Source organism: Panthera pardus, unplaced genomic scaffold (assembly GCF_024362965.1).
Source record: "Panthera pardus isolate Hobbes unplaced genomic scaffold, ASM2436296v1 HiC_scaffold_15, whole genome shotgun sequence".
Lineage (NCBI taxonomy): Eukaryota > Metazoa > Chordata > Mammalia > Carnivora > Felidae > Panthera > Panthera pardus.
In genome coordinates, this window is record NW_026526710.1 from 54,977,706 (window position 1) to 54,993,390 (window position 15,685).

General features: G+C 37.7%; 1 long non-coding RNA gene across 1 annotated transcript in view; it reads right to left on the bottom strand.

The window, feature by feature from the left end:
- Nucleotides 1-382: 382 nt before the first annotated feature.
- The window catches only part of LOC128777085 (uncharacterized), a 118,460-nt gene continuing 103,157 nt past the window's right edge, over nucleotides 383-15,685 (bottom strand). The window contains exon 3 of the long non-coding RNA XR_008422265.1: nucleotides 383-1,456. This is a non-coding gene — a long non-coding RNA (uncharacterized LOC128777085). The remainder of the gene's footprint in view (nucleotides 1,457-15,685) is intronic.

Sequence of the window (15,685 nt, forward strand, 5' to 3'; positions counted from 1 at the left end):
AACAGGGAGGACTTGCATCCTGCCTCCTATTTCAGATTGGTGGAAGAGACTGATTCACACAGTGCTTCGAACCAACACTGGAACAAGATGGAACAGGAAGTAGCACAATGGAAGAACATCTCTGGTAAAAGGGAGTTGACCCAAGACTGCACGTGTTTATACCCCCAGACTCTGTATAATGTGGAGTAAACTATGGTGAGTGAGACAGCCAACAGTCTTGGGAATTGAGAGCCAACAGCCTTGGTCAAGCAGACAAGGAACATGCCAAGACCAATGAAGATAGACATCTTCATTGTAAACAAGCCACCACTCTCCATAAGGGTTCATGAGCTTTTCCTATAACCAGTCACCATTTAGGGTAAGAGAAAATAGATGGGCCAATTTCTGAGCAGAGAGAATTGTTTGAATCTCATATGTGATTGCGTGTTTTCTGAAACATCTTGAGATGCTCTAAAATAGTCTAGTGTAAAGTGGCAGAGACTGTGTTTTGTTTTGTTAATTGAATATAGTTGACACACAATGTTAACATTAGTTTCAGGTGTACAACATAGTGATTCAACATCTCTATACATTATGCTATGCTCACCACAAGTGTAGCCACCATCTGTCACCATCCAACACTATTGTAATGTCATTGACTAAAGACTGTATTAAGTTTAATAGGTGGTGGGAAGAGGCCCCACCTTTAGCATTAATGGAAACTTCAGAACAAAACCAGAGTAGCGATACATGCAACATACTTTTGTTTCTTTGCATCTCTGAGAGTATGTAATGCCTAACTCCACAGATATAGCCTAGTATGCTAGTGACTTTTTTTGCTATCATGTAGGAATATTGTCTGAGAATGAAGAACACAGAGAGGAAAAATGATCAAGGGATAGAGAAAACAGACTGAATCCCAATGACATCTTTGCCATACTGAGGGTGTAGCTGCCATTGGACTGCTCACATTCATGAAATAATACATTCATCTTTTCCCCCAAGCAAGTGTGAAATGTATTGCAACTTATTATAAAGGCAGTGTAACTCTTCACTACCTGGGTAACCTCAGCACATTATTTACCTTTTTGAGACTGAGTTTTCTTATCTGTGGAAACACCTCACAGTATTTTTAACATGATAATTTAAACAAGATAATTGATGCAAATAACTTAGCATATTACCTCACTTGATTTATAGTGGTTTTATTATTATTAATGATACTTCTTAGTCATTTACCAAGATACATTTTCTAAAAGCTATAACATCCCTTGGAAATACACATAACTTTTAGAAATACCTATTGTTTATTTTTCTACTCTAAAATTGGTTGATAAAAATCTGGCTAAAATGCTATTTTCCCCCCATGTTTTAGGTCAAAAAAACATCTGGTTACCATTCCTGGGATGATTCCTCTTGGCTAAAAAGGACATTCCTGCCTTCTTGAAAGCTCAATGTTTGTCCATATCACTGAAATCTGAAGTGTAGAAAAAAAACAGTTTAAAATATTTTTTTTGGCTTCTCACTGCAGTAAAACATAATTTGGCTGAAATAATGAGATTCAATTGCTCATAAGCTTAAACAATGACAGTTGGGTGGTATTTGTTGTCAAGTCTCCTGTTTCAGAGGCAAGCTTTGCTATTGACTCATTTTGATACATTTTCTAGAGATTAAGAATTTGGGAAAGGGGGCTAAGAAAAAAATTACCAAAGCGGTACACTGAATTCTTATCAGGTGCAAACTCTTGTACGTTAAATTCTGATTTCTTTTTCGAGTGCTTCTCAACCTTAATTTACTGACACCAGCTATCAAATATTTTTTGTATCATTTCTTTTCCAGTTATCCAGGTCCCAGACTCAAATATTTTGATCGGCATAAATTCCAATCAAGTCTGATTATGTTTCTTTGGAAGAGTTAATTAAATTATTCCTTTTAGTGTTCTGGAAGGCAAATGCCAAGCCATGTGGGTTGCAAATGACCTTTAGAACACTTAGAGATTTGCATGCATGTGACACACGGGTTTACTGACATTCCCCATCCCTGCTCTCTTTGAAACATAGAAAGAGCAAGTAGATTTCACTTGAGAGACACTTCTAAGTGAGGAAAGATCATTTTCATCATCTCCAGTCTCCTTTTGTGAACCCATTTCTATATATTTTTTTAAGTTTCATTTACTTATTTTGAGAGAGAGAGAGAGAGCATGAGCAGGGGAGGGGCAAAGGGAGGGAGAAAGAGAATCCCAAGCAGGTTCCATGGTGTCAGCAAAGAGCCCAATGCAGGGCTGGAACTCATGAACCGTGAGACCACGACCTGAACAAAAATCAAGAGTCGGACACTTAACAAACTGAGCCACCCTTGGCACCCCCCCCATTTCTATATTTTTTAATGTTCTGATAATCTTGTCACATATCAGTCATTCTTCTATTTGTCACATCTTGTTACTTTATAGCCATTCTGGTTTTAAAGGCAGAATCGAGAATCCTTTCTGTAGCATCTTTCTAGGGGGGAAAAAAACAAAAGCTGTAACTTTGGGTAGATAAATAAGGCTTAAGAATCAAATAATTATTTATGGCAGACAAACAAGGTAGACCCTGCTTTGGTTTCTTATTGATGTTTATGGGCATCTGTGGAAGTGGTGGTTAGTGGTAGGTGAGATTTTACTTTAGGAAAATGCTGGCCTTCGTAGGCAAAAGAACTGAACATGTTTCCATGGAGGTGGAGAGAGTGAGCAACATCCCTTCTACCCACTTCCACTGTCACTGTGATTCCTGACGTTGGCCCTTGCAGACCCCTGCCAAGGCAAAGATTAATTGTCTTTTCTTCTAGTCTCTCATATTTCAACTCGTTTCTGAGTGAAAGCTGGCTAGTATTACCAATTAATTCCTTCTGATAAAGTAAAACATATATTTTTATACAGATACTAATAGATGCTAATAATCTGCCTACTCTTCTAAGTAGAACAGATTTTATCTTTTCAACTTAACCTTCTTTGACTATTCAGTATATAGTAATCACCCTCCCTCTGTGGACCCTTGTAAGGCTTATTATGTTCCATCTTTCTTACATGCTGCTTGATATTGTTACTTACTATTTTTGTGAATGAAATATGCTATGTCACTATTTTTTTATCAAATCCAAACTCACACCTTCAAATGATATTGTCCCTTGAGCAATTATGCAATTACTTTAATGATGCTGCTATAGCTCAGAGGCTGTTTGAACTCTTGTTTTGGAACTTTCTTCAAAGCCTGTAGCACTTTTTTAAAGACCTTGATAGTGGTGAATCTTCATTTCTTGCAGATGGGATCTGATTTTGGGAAATAGCTAAAAGTTATTCAGAGCCAAGTTTAGTCAATAAGATGCATGATCAAACTGGGTAATGAAGTTTTGGGTTAAAAACAATATTTGATCATAACCTACCTAATGAGATGTAACACTGATATTGAGAGGGATTCCTAAGCAGATGTCTGAATGACCTATGGCAGTTTTCTTTACATAGTCGGCCCGTCTTTGATGGTGACTAGACCCACACTGGACACTCAGAAACTATAACCTAAACACCTACCTCATTTATAGATGAGAAAACTGAGGCTGAGGGAGGTGGACTCACTTGTCCAAATTCATCAAAGGAAGAAAAACAACGTCTGACAACTGCAATAATCCAATAATGGAAGAAGGTGTCTTTGGAGGTGATGAATGATCACTTCTGGGTATATTGATCAAATCAGGATAGATTATACATATTACAAATAAGTCAGGCAATTTTTTTAAGGTTTATTTATTTTTGAGAGAGAACACAAGCTGGGGAGAGGCAGAGAAAGAGGGGGATAGAGGATCTGAAGGAGGTTCTATGCTGACATCAGGGAGCCTGATGCTCAAACTCGGGAACCTCAAGATCGTGACCTGATCTGAAGTTGGATGCTCAACTGACTGAGCCAACCAGGCGCCCCAAGTCAGGCAAGTTTTGTTTTTGTTTTTATTTTTGTTTTATAACTAATGGGAATGTTAGGACTTTGGTTGGGATAGAATTTGAGGGGCTACAAAACCATTCTTTACATACAAATCACAGAGCTGGTGTCTTGCTCCAAAAGTCACCTGGAGTGTAGGAAAATCTCATTTGAACTCATCAAACCTCAATTTAAGAAGAAAGCCTGGAGCTTATTTGGTTCAAGTACTCACCTGGGGATTGACCTGCTGCAATATTGATGCTATTCATATTTTGTCTATTTTAAACTTCCTAAGGATGGACAACTAAATATATTGAGACATCCAACTGCAGCTCCATCTATTAAAATTTTCTCTCTTACATTACACTCAAATTGTTGTATTGTCCAGGTATTGTTCCTATTTCTGACTGCTCTCTGACCATCAGGTGCATTCAGAATAAATCTAATCACTCTTCTACGTATTTGTAGAAATCATCGAAAACTCCCTAAGCCTTCTTAAAGTTGAACACTCTATTAGCCAAACATCCTTCATATTAAGTAATTTCAAAACCTTATTCCCATATGAGTCGTTTTTACAACTTGAAATTCTTTTAGGAATTTGATACATGAAAATTGTTATGGCCTTCCTCAAGGCAAAACAAACAGTTTCTCCATTTGTCCCCTGAAATATGCAGACTGTAAAAGGAGCTTGGCTACCTAGAGTGAAACTGGACTGGAATTTCCTTAAATGGGGATTGTATCCTCTATCAATGCAGAAAATTCCAAAATAACCTAAAGAATTGGAATCTTTTTGAGAATTTTACCTCATGTTTCAGGGTTCCATGTTTTAGTAATATGGAAGGCCAACCAAATCCTGACTCTGGTCTCTATTTTATAATATTTTCTTTGGATTCATAGTGGTTCCTTCCCCAAACACTATATTATTTTCAAAAGGCTTCATAATTCTAAAAATCTTTCACTTGCAATTTCATTTGATTCCCTTACATAACAAAGCCGAATGATATTATCTTTTTTTTTTTCTTTATGGGTAAACTATCTAAGAGTTGAGAAAAGGGAAGTCAGCTATCACAGGGTTAAATAAATTGTGTATTATTGTACATGTGGTTTAGTAGACATTACTTTAAAAAAGGAAGGCAAAAGGTATAGCAGGTTTAAATCGAAGAGGGTTTTTTAAGCATATTTTTAAGTTCTTGCTCTCAGAGCTTTGTTTTGGGAATCTTAGAATGGGATAAAGTTATGCAGAACCTGGTTTGAAAAAGCTATTCTAAGAATGTTTTCGTCGTATTAGTAGGATAGCTCTTTCTATTGTTAATCGCTCTGAACTTGTAAAGTTATCTTTACATCAAACCAACCTATCGAAAGTTATTCAGCCTTTCTGGACTGCTGTTCTCTCACCTCCAAGAGAAGGGTTTGAGAATTAGCTCTATTTCAGCCTTTATTTTCATAAATTGATGCTGTGTCATCTGCAGTGGACTGGCTGGAGACAATTTTTTCAAAGGCACAACTTCTCATTTTTCCATAAAGTTGTTTCTAAACTTATTGATAGATTTGGAGACTAAATCTTTACACAAAGTGGCCTGAAAACATCTCACTAGACCCCAGACTCAAATTTCTATATTTTCACTGAAGGTTGTATATTTGCTGTGTTCCGGATGCTATTCCAGAGCCTGAACGTATGTCAGTGAAGGAGACACACAGGAGCTTACATGCCACGGGGCAGCGTACATTTCTGTGGATGAGATTGTGGAATACATTGTATGAATCAGTGATATTTGCTCTGATGTGAACAAAAGAGCATCATGTAACACCTTTTTATTGGGGAGCAAAAAGATTAGTAGCAGTATAAAGGTCTGGGAGAAGTACAGATAAATATGTAACACTTAAAAAATGCAAAGGGTTAAAGGGAGAAGTTGTTTAACCTATTTTATTTATTGTCTTACAGCCTTTCATTTGCTTACTAGCTCCCTATGTATTCATTTCTAAGAACACATTGAATAGGAAGAAAAGGAAGGAAGTAGCCATGTCTAGCCATACATGCTGAAGTTTCATATTCAGCTATTGAAAAATGCTTTACTTCTGATGATACTGGTATCATCTCTCTCAAGAAATAGGTTCCACATAATATTTAGCTAGAAAAAAATATTTCATTTTCTTTCTCTGTTCTTGTAGAGGCCCTATTGCCATGAATATCCTTGGCATTTAACAAAACCACAAAGTGTATATTGCCCATGCTATCTCTTGACAATTCCATTATTGGTGATTTCACCAAACTCTGCAATTGCTTCCTGTTATTTGGGCCTGTGATGGTTAATTGTATGTGTCAAGTTGGATGCCAGTGCCCAGATGTGTGGACAAATATTATTCTCGATGTTTCTCTGAGGGTACTTTATATTAGATATATATTTAAATCTGTGGACTCTGAGTAAAGCAAATTGTGGGTGGGTCTCATCCAATCTGGTGAAGGCCTGATCGACCCTGAGCAAGAGGAAATTCTGTAGGAGAATACTTTTGGACTTCGTCTGCAACATTGGCTCTTCCTGGTTCTAAAGCAGACTGCCTTTGGACTTAAACTGCAACTTTTCTTGAGTGTTCAGCTGGATAGCCTCCTCCATCAGATTTTAGTATCATCAGGCCTCCACAGTTAGGTAAACCAATTCCTTAAAATGAATCGATCTTATTCATTCTGTTTTTCTGGAAAACCCTAATACAGGGCCACTCCAACTATAGTACCCAACCCAGGCATCCTCTCATAAACAGAGCCTCTTATCCTCCTTTGTTCTTTCTATTGACTCAAGGTAATCCACATTTGGGCAGATTATAATAAAAGTGAATCCTTGATTTGAATCTTAATGTGTTACCATTCTTGACAGTATTTTATTATGAAGTCCTTGGCAGGAAGGGCTAAGCCCTGTAGAAAAACTATACAGCAACGACAGGGCTGATGGGACCTATGCTCCAAGATCTGTTTTTCTTTGTCTGTTTGTTTCAAATACACTTAATTCTTTTTTTAGAGCAATTGTACGTTCACAGTAATATTGAGCAGAAAGATTCAGAGATCTCCCATATACTTCCTATCCCCACACATGCATAGCCTCTCCCACTATCAACAGCACCCATCAGAGCGGTACATTTGTTACAGTTGCTGCATTGACACATCATTATCACCCAAAGACCATAGTTTACATTAGGGTTCATCTTGGTGTTGTACATTCAATAGTTTGGGATAAATATATAATAACATGTATCCACCATTATAGTATCACATGGGGCAGTTTCATGGCCCTAAAATTCCTCTGCACTCTCTTTATTCATTTCTCCCTCTCTGCCAACTCCTGTCAAACATTGATCTTTTTACTGTCTCAATAATTTTGCCTTTTCCAGAATATCATTTAGTTGGATTCACACGATATGTAGCCTTTTCAGATTGTCTTGTATTACTTAGCAAATGTGCACCTGAAATTTCTCTATGCTTCTTCATGGCTGGTAACTCATTTCCTTTTAGCACTGAATAATATTCCTTTGTCTCAAGGTATCCTAGCTCATTTTACTTATCCATTTGCCTGCTGAAGGACATCTTGGTGACCTCCAAGTTTTGGCTATTATGACTAAAGCTGCTATAAACATCTGTGTGCAGGTTTAATGTGAACATAAGTTTCCAACTTTTGGGGGTAAACACTAAGGCGCATGATTGCTAGATCATATGGTAAAGGTATGTTTAGTTCTGTAAGAAGCCACCAGACTGTCTTCCGAAGTAGCTGTAACATTTTGCATTCCTAACCGTCAGCAATGATAGTGCCTGTTGCATCACATCCTTGCTGGCATTTGGTGTCATCAGTGTTCTGGATTTAGACCATTCTGATAGGTGTGTAGTGGCATGTCGTTATTGATTTCATTTGCATTTTCCTGGTGATGAATGAGGTGGACCACCTGTGTATATGCTTATTTGCCAATCATATATCTTCTTTGGTAAAGTGTTTGCTAATGTCTGTCCTATTTTTTAATAGAGTTGCTTGTTTTCTTATTATTGAGTTTTTAGAGTTTTTGTATGTTATCCAATATATGTTTACACTGGATAATACATATTATACTTTATTAGATATGTCTTATGCAAATATTTTTTAAGTTTATTTATTTTGAGAGGGAAGGAGAGAGAGAGAGAGCAAGAGTGCACAGGAGAGGCAGAGAGAGAGAGGGAGAGGGAGAAGATCATAAGCAGACTCCACACTATCAGTGCAGAGCCCCATGCAGGGCTCAAACTCACGAAACGTGAGATCATGTCCCATCAAGGGCAGGGTGCTTCACTGACTGAGCCACCCAGGTGCCCCATCTTTTGCAAATATTTCCACCAATCTGATGTCTTGAATGTTTGATGTCTCACAGTGTCAGTCCTTCAATTTTGTTGTCCTTCAATATTGTGTTGGCCAAGGTCTGTTTTTAAATCATACTTTATAGGTCAATGCCTATCCAACTGAAGCCAGCCTGACTATAGCATCTTTATGCATAAAACAGAAAGGCTACTAATAAAAATACAGTGCCCTTAATATTTTAGGGAAACGACTTATGTTTTATATGAGATTTAATATTATATAAGTCTAAGTGCATATTTAATGGCTGAGAATTCTGGTCTATGTTCCTTTTCTAGATGACTACATGGCTTAAGACTAGGGGTGAAGAGCGTTTCTCTGTAGAAAGGGGAGAGAAGGTGACACCTGCTGACACCTCAAGGAACAGAGATTCATACAAAATGAACGGCTTGTTCAAGATAACTCAGCTAACGTAATGTCAGAGACAAAGCTCAAATGTTCTGCTGCCCTTCCTTATTCTTTACTATACCATACGAAGCTCTGGACGTCTACAGAGTAGGCAGTTTAAAGTATGGTTAATCAGAAGGTTCAATTTTGTTTTAAGGACCTACACTCAAAGAGAAGAGCAGAACACAATGCATGCTCTTCCCAGACTAGCAGACACAGTCAAGTCTTTCTCGGCATGCAAGAACCTTGTGGCTTTGGATGGTAGCAGTGCCTAAGGGTTTTTGACATGCAGTTCCCCAGGACTGACCTCACCTACTTATAGTCACTTCTCCAATCAATCTTCCCTGATCCCCCAAGACTATCTATTCCCTCCACACACAGGTTTTGAAAATGGTTAAGTGGAGACAAGGTTTTAAGTGGAAACATTGCTTATGTGAATCCTATTTGTTTCCTTAAGGATAAGTGTTGGATGTGAGATTGCATAATGATTCAGAATCTAGCAAATGGGCTTAACTGAGCAGAGAAGGTATTTTTATCCCGAGAGAGGTAAAAATAAAGATAAAAATGCAAGCTGAACTCTGGGGAAAACTCTCTCCAGCTACATACCAATCTGTGATACTGAGTCACAAAAATGTAGAACGAAAAATGATTTTCCAGCCTGGCCCAATTAGTTCCTGGTAATGGTTGGTACCAGATGTGAAATACATATAATGTGCTAGTCACTGTGGTAATTTTTATATAATTATCTCATATAGTCCTCACAAAAACCCTAAGAAATTAGAATTATCATTTTATTTGTCTTATTACCCCTTCCCAGTTTCCTGCTAATTATCACTTCCCTTTGGCTGCTGATACAGATTTCTTCCTTGAATGCCCAGTTCCTCCATAATGCCTGGCGCATGGTAGGCACTCCAAAAATATTTAACAAATAGATCAATAGATGGCTAACCTTTGAACTTGGTGATATCAATGTATGTAGTGAATTATTAAAGGAGATAGGCAAATATTTGGTTTGGTGGACCAAAAATGCAGAATCTCCTCCTGGTTCAAAATTTGCCAAGGGCCTCAAAATACAGGGCTGCCCCAAACATTATATATTTCTAGAATATCAACCTCTCATGGTTGAGACAGTCAAAGATACAATTTAGGCTCCATGGAAGGTCCAGTCCTAATAGATCCTGATATGGATGGAAGGTAGGTGCTCTATACTGCTTAAAAATAATTCACTAAATGCCTCCTCTATGCTCTGCCTGTGTTAGGTACTGTAAGAAGTATTAAAGAAGAAATGGCATGAAACTGGCATTTAAAAAGTTTACAGGGGCACCTGGGTGGCTCAGTCTGTTAAACATCCAACTCTTGATTTAGGCTCAGTTTGTGATCTTGCGGTTCATGAGTTGGATCCCTGCATCAGGCTCTGTGCTGATAGTGCGGAGCCTGCTTGGGATTCTCTTTCTCCTTCTCTCTGCTCCTCCTCTGCTCATGCTCTCTGTCTCTCAAAATAAATAAATAAACTTTAAAAATAAAGAGTTCACAAATAATTTGGAAGATCAGCTTTATACACTTAAAACTATGACATCAATTCTAATGTAAGACAGTACAAAAGTGTGTCAAATATATTTTGTAATTAAGAAATGTTTCTGAAACATCAAGACTATCAATCCAGATTTTACCCCATCATTCAAGCCCTTGAGGCTTATCTAGTTCATCAAGATGTTTTGAAATAATTTTATGTAATAAAAGATCTTTGCACTGTGGTGTTCACCTTCACCTCTAGATGAATGAAGAAAAAAATCATATGATTAAGTTTCAAAATTTAATAACATGACTTAGAGTGTTTCAAAATAAAGCTGAAGAGGTTACCACACATCAAAAAATAAACTATTGGACCAAGGGCAAAAGTTTAACTTTCTCTTGAAAACTTTTTGAAAAGAAATGACGGTTCATGAAGAATCCATGTGTAACTCATGGCTTTTTATGTTCCCTGGGGCACATAAATTCCTTTTTGGATGCTTAATTTAATAGCGTAAATTTCTGAAATTGACCTATCTGTGGCACCTTTGGCCAACCTTTAAAAACTGTGTGAAAAACTGAGCTTTTGTGCTTTGGTTTGCTTCTGAAAGCAAGCTCTTTGGTTAGCCTCTGAAGTCAAGTATACCACAGAGATTCTTTTTGAATTCTCCTGAGCTTTTCTTTTCAAACTCGAAATGGCAAGTCACATCATATTTCATGAATGTTATGAACTAACATTTATTGAGATTCTAATGTACTTTACACATCATAACTAAGGGACTACAAAAAAAAATGATATGATTGGTAACCTTTGAGAAGCTCACATTGCTGGACATTAGCCAAACAATTTACAATACAGGGCAGTAAGTGCTATGATAGAGGTATTGACAATGGGTCATGAGAGCCTAGAAGATAGAATGACTCAATGTCAGCAGAGCTATGTTAAATCTCAAAAATGTGTAGAAGCATATTATGATGACTTTCAACCCCAGTGGTTCTCTTTAGGAGTGTTTCACCATACCCGGTGAAATAGAAGTTCTGATTTTCAGGTAGTCAACACCAATATATTACATGCACATTACATATTCACTATGTACCAGGTACTGGGCCAGACTTAAGAGATAAAGAGTTTCAAGAAAAACAATGTCACTGCCCTCTTCAACCTAATAACATATGTAAGACGGTTAAATATACGTTATTTAACCAGAACTGTGATGATTGTTTAAAAAAAAAAAAAGGAGTGATAGAGTGAACCTGAATTAGTCTAGACCATCAGTAAAGTCCTCTTATAAACTGGGGGAGATGATAATTGAGCTGGGTACTGAAGCTGAATGGAACCACCTTGGTGAAAGTCAGGTTGGTAAGGAAGAAAGTGAGTGGTAGTAGGAGAGCCTAGTGGAGAAAAATCATTCTAAAAAGAGACAGTAAACTTGAGGAAGAAGATGATGCAATTCCTCACTAACTCTTAGCATGGATTTGTCTCAATTGTCATTTACCCACTCACTTTCTCTCTGCTTTTCAAAATATTCTACCTCGAAGATGGGCACTGGTTTAGATAGATGGGCAAGGAAGGCACAGTGAAGTTATTTACCCATCAACCCTGCAGATGTTAAATAGAAACTATATTAAAGAAGTGGTACGTGTTCACATGATATGGAGTGAGAGACACATGTTAGTGTTCCACCACAGATATTTTCCCAATAACATAGAGTTACCTCATAGAATCAATCCTAGATGCGGGGCGTAGAAAGGCACCTTACAAATGATCAATTCTATTAATTGACTAATGAAAAAAAAATAGGGTAGCTTGGATAAACTGACTTACACAAGACCTATTCGGTCTCAAAGCAGAGCTCTAGCAGTCATATTACTTATACTTTTGATTGTGTGCACCTACTGTACAATATAACTTGTTGAGATGATAGAAATGTTGCATAGCTGCACTGTTCAAGGTGGTGGCCACCAGCCACAACTGCTCATTATGTATTTAAAATGTGAGTCATGTGACTCAGGACCAATTTTTAACTTTTCTTAAAATTTTAATTGATTTAAATGTAAATAGCTAAACATGGCTGGTGGCTATTATATTGGATACTGCATCCCTAGAACATTCACCTTATTTAAAATAATTTTAAAATAAGTGGGACATCTGGGTGGCTCAGTCAGTCAAGTGCCCCACTCTTGATTTCGGGTCAGGTCATGATCTCATGGCTTATGAGTTCAAGCCCCACGTCAGGCTCTGTGCTCATTGCACAGAGCCTGCTTGGGATCCTCTGTCTCCCTCTTTCTGGCCCTCTCCTGCATGTGCTCTCTCTCAAAAATAAATAAACATTAAAATTTTTTTAAAAAATAGTAAAACAAATTAGGAGAGTTATTTCTATTTTAAAGTAAATAAAAAAACCATTCATTCAGAAGATGATTGTAAGACAAAGGAAACAGAAACCATGCAAAGACTGCTATATATGTTCATATTATTTTTAGGCCATATCAACAGAGACCATAAGTATAGCCATTTACAGCAACTAATTTTAGCCACATCAACAGTGAATTTCAATCACAGTATGTAATTGGCATATGACAGACAGGATATATATTTAAACCGTTGATTTTTTTAAACATATGTGAACTTCCATGAAACCATCACTGCAATCAAGATAAGAAAGTATGCATTACTTTAAAGTTTCCTCATGCCTCTTTGTATTCTCTCCCATCTGCCAGTGTTCATTTCTCCACCCCATCCCCACAACACCTAGGTGGCCACTTCTCTGTTTTATGTCGCTATGGATTGGTTGGAATTTTCCAGAATCTTACATAAATGGACTCATACAGAAAGTCCTCTTTCTTGTCTAGTTTCTTTCACTCAGAATAATTTTTTTGAGATTCACTCATGTTTCCACATGTCATGATAGTTTATTCTCTTTATTAATTTATAGTTTCCCACGGTATGGCCATATCACGATTTGTTTCTTTACCAGCTGAACATTTGGGCTATTCCTGGTTCTTGGCTAGGAAAACTCAAACTGCTGTGAACATTTGTGTACAGGTCTTTGCATAGATGTATCCATTTCCTTTTGCATTGCATTGTATTGTATCAATCTTTGCTTTCCCTATTTTGAGACTTTTTAATTAACTCTGTGAATGTTTATAATTGCCATTTTCTCCTGATTAGTTGAGTCTTTTATTATTATGAAATAAGTCTCTTTATAGTTGATAGTGACTACCTTTAACATGGTACATCGTCGTGCATTCTTTTACTTCTAACTTGTTTGTGTCATTGTAGTTACACTGGGTCTCTTGTAGGTGTCCCATAGTTTTGTGTATCTTGTTAGTCAGACTATCAGTGTCTTTTAATTGGGATGTCCAGACTATTTCTCTTCTTCTTCTTCTTCTTCTTCTTCTTCTTTTTAACATTTATTTATTTTTGAGAGACAGAGAGAGACCGAGTGCAAGCCGGGGAGGGGCAGAGAGAGAGGGAGACACAGAAGCTGAAGCAGGCTCCAGGATCCGAGCTGTCAGCATAGAGCCCAACACAGAACACGAACCCACAAGCTGTGAGGTCATGACCTGAGCCAAAGTTGGACGCTTAACTGACTGAGCTGCACGGGTGCCCCAGACTATTTCTATTTATGAGATTATTGATATGCTTGGGTATAGCTTTACTATTTTGCTATTTTCATATGGCTTATATGCTTTTTGTCCCCCTTTCCTCTTTTTCTGCCTTTGTTTGCAATAACTGAATGTTTGTTTAGGATTCTTTTTCATGTCTTTTGTGTCTTATTAGCTATCACTGTTACTTTAGTGGTTGTTCAGTTTATTTAAGATTGCTTACCTTAAAATAGTCTTCCTTCTAGTGATATTATAGTATATGACATAAAAATATTTCATGGGGTGCCTGGGTGGCTCAGTCGGTTGAGGGTCTGTCTGACTCCTGATTTTGGCTCAGGTTGTGATCTCATGGTTGGTGGGATTGAGGCCCACATCGGCTCTGTGCTGACAGTGCAGAGTCTGCTTGGGATTCTCTCTCCCCCCAACCTCTATCCCTTCCCTGCTCATGCTCTTGTGCTCTCTCTCAAAATAAATACATAAACTTTTTTAAAAATGTTGCAATAGTATATTTTCATATCTTGTGGACTTTAAATTAGTTTTGTATATGCATGACTTTTACATATGCTTTCATTGTGGGGTTTTGGTTTTATCAAGTTTGGAAAATACATGACCATTATTTCTCTGAGTATTTGTTTCTTTTTGGCTCCTTAAGGCATTCTAATTATAGCTCACTTATTCCCCACTTCCTTTTTTCTCGTGGTTCTCTCCCTGTTTCATTGTTTCATTTTGGAAAGTTTCTCTTGCAATGACTTTAAACTCTCTTCTGCAATGTTTAATCTGCCATTAATATCATCTAGTATATTTTTCCTAGTAGATTTTGTAATTTTCATTTCTACAAATTCCCGGTAGATTGCGTCTGCAGATTGTGTCTGTATCTTTCCAGTCTGTTTAAAATGTTGCATATTTCATCCTGCCCCTTAAACATATGAGATACAGTTGTAACTGTTTTAGTGCCCTGTTCTATTGCTTCCAGCATTTGTGTAATTTCTGGTCAGATTCCCTTGCCAGATCACATACCAGATATGGGAAACAAAGGCAGAAGGAAATGGCAATTAAAATTAAATTTCCTTATAACCTGCAGCCCATTGACCAATACTTGAGGCTGGCAGAGTAGAACATTTCTCCAGGAACTCCCTGCTGTTTTAATGTTAATGTTTTACTAGAGGGAAAAGCAACCTTAACTTGAAAATAGCTACGCCTGGAGTATCTTGTGAGTCTTCTTTAGCATATGAAAATCTGCTTGGAAACTTCCCCTGAGCTTTACCTCCCCCAACTCCATGTTATATAACCAGCGGCTCCTCATGGTCCCAGGGCAGCTCTTTCTGCCCACTGGTCCAGTCCCAGTTTTTTAATAAAATCACCCTTTTGCAACAGAGACATCTTCGAGAATTCTTTCTTGATTGTTGGCTCCGGATCCCCCACCATCACCCCAAAACCTCATCACCAGGAAGTGTAGACTTTAACTTGGTGGGTGCTGAATATTTTTGTACTCCTATATTCCTGTAAATATTACTAAGTTTTGTTCTGAGATACAGTTAAGTCACTTGGAAACATTTTGATCCTTGCAACTCTTGCTATAAAGTTTTGTTTGGTAGAACAAAAAATATATTTGGTCTAGAGTTCATTTTTATTTACTGCTGAGGCAAAGCCCTTCTTTACCTGATGCCTGGTGAATTATTTTTTTTTTTAATGTTTCTATTTATTTTGAGACAGAGAGAGACAGAGCATGAGCAGGGGAGGGGCAGAGAGAGAGGGAGACACAGAATCTGAAACAGGCTCCAGGCTCTGAGCCTTCAGCACAGAGCCCGACGCAGGGCTCGAACTCACAGAGTGTGAGATCATGACCTGAGCTGAAGTCGGACGCTCAAGCGACTGAGCCACCCAGGCACCCCA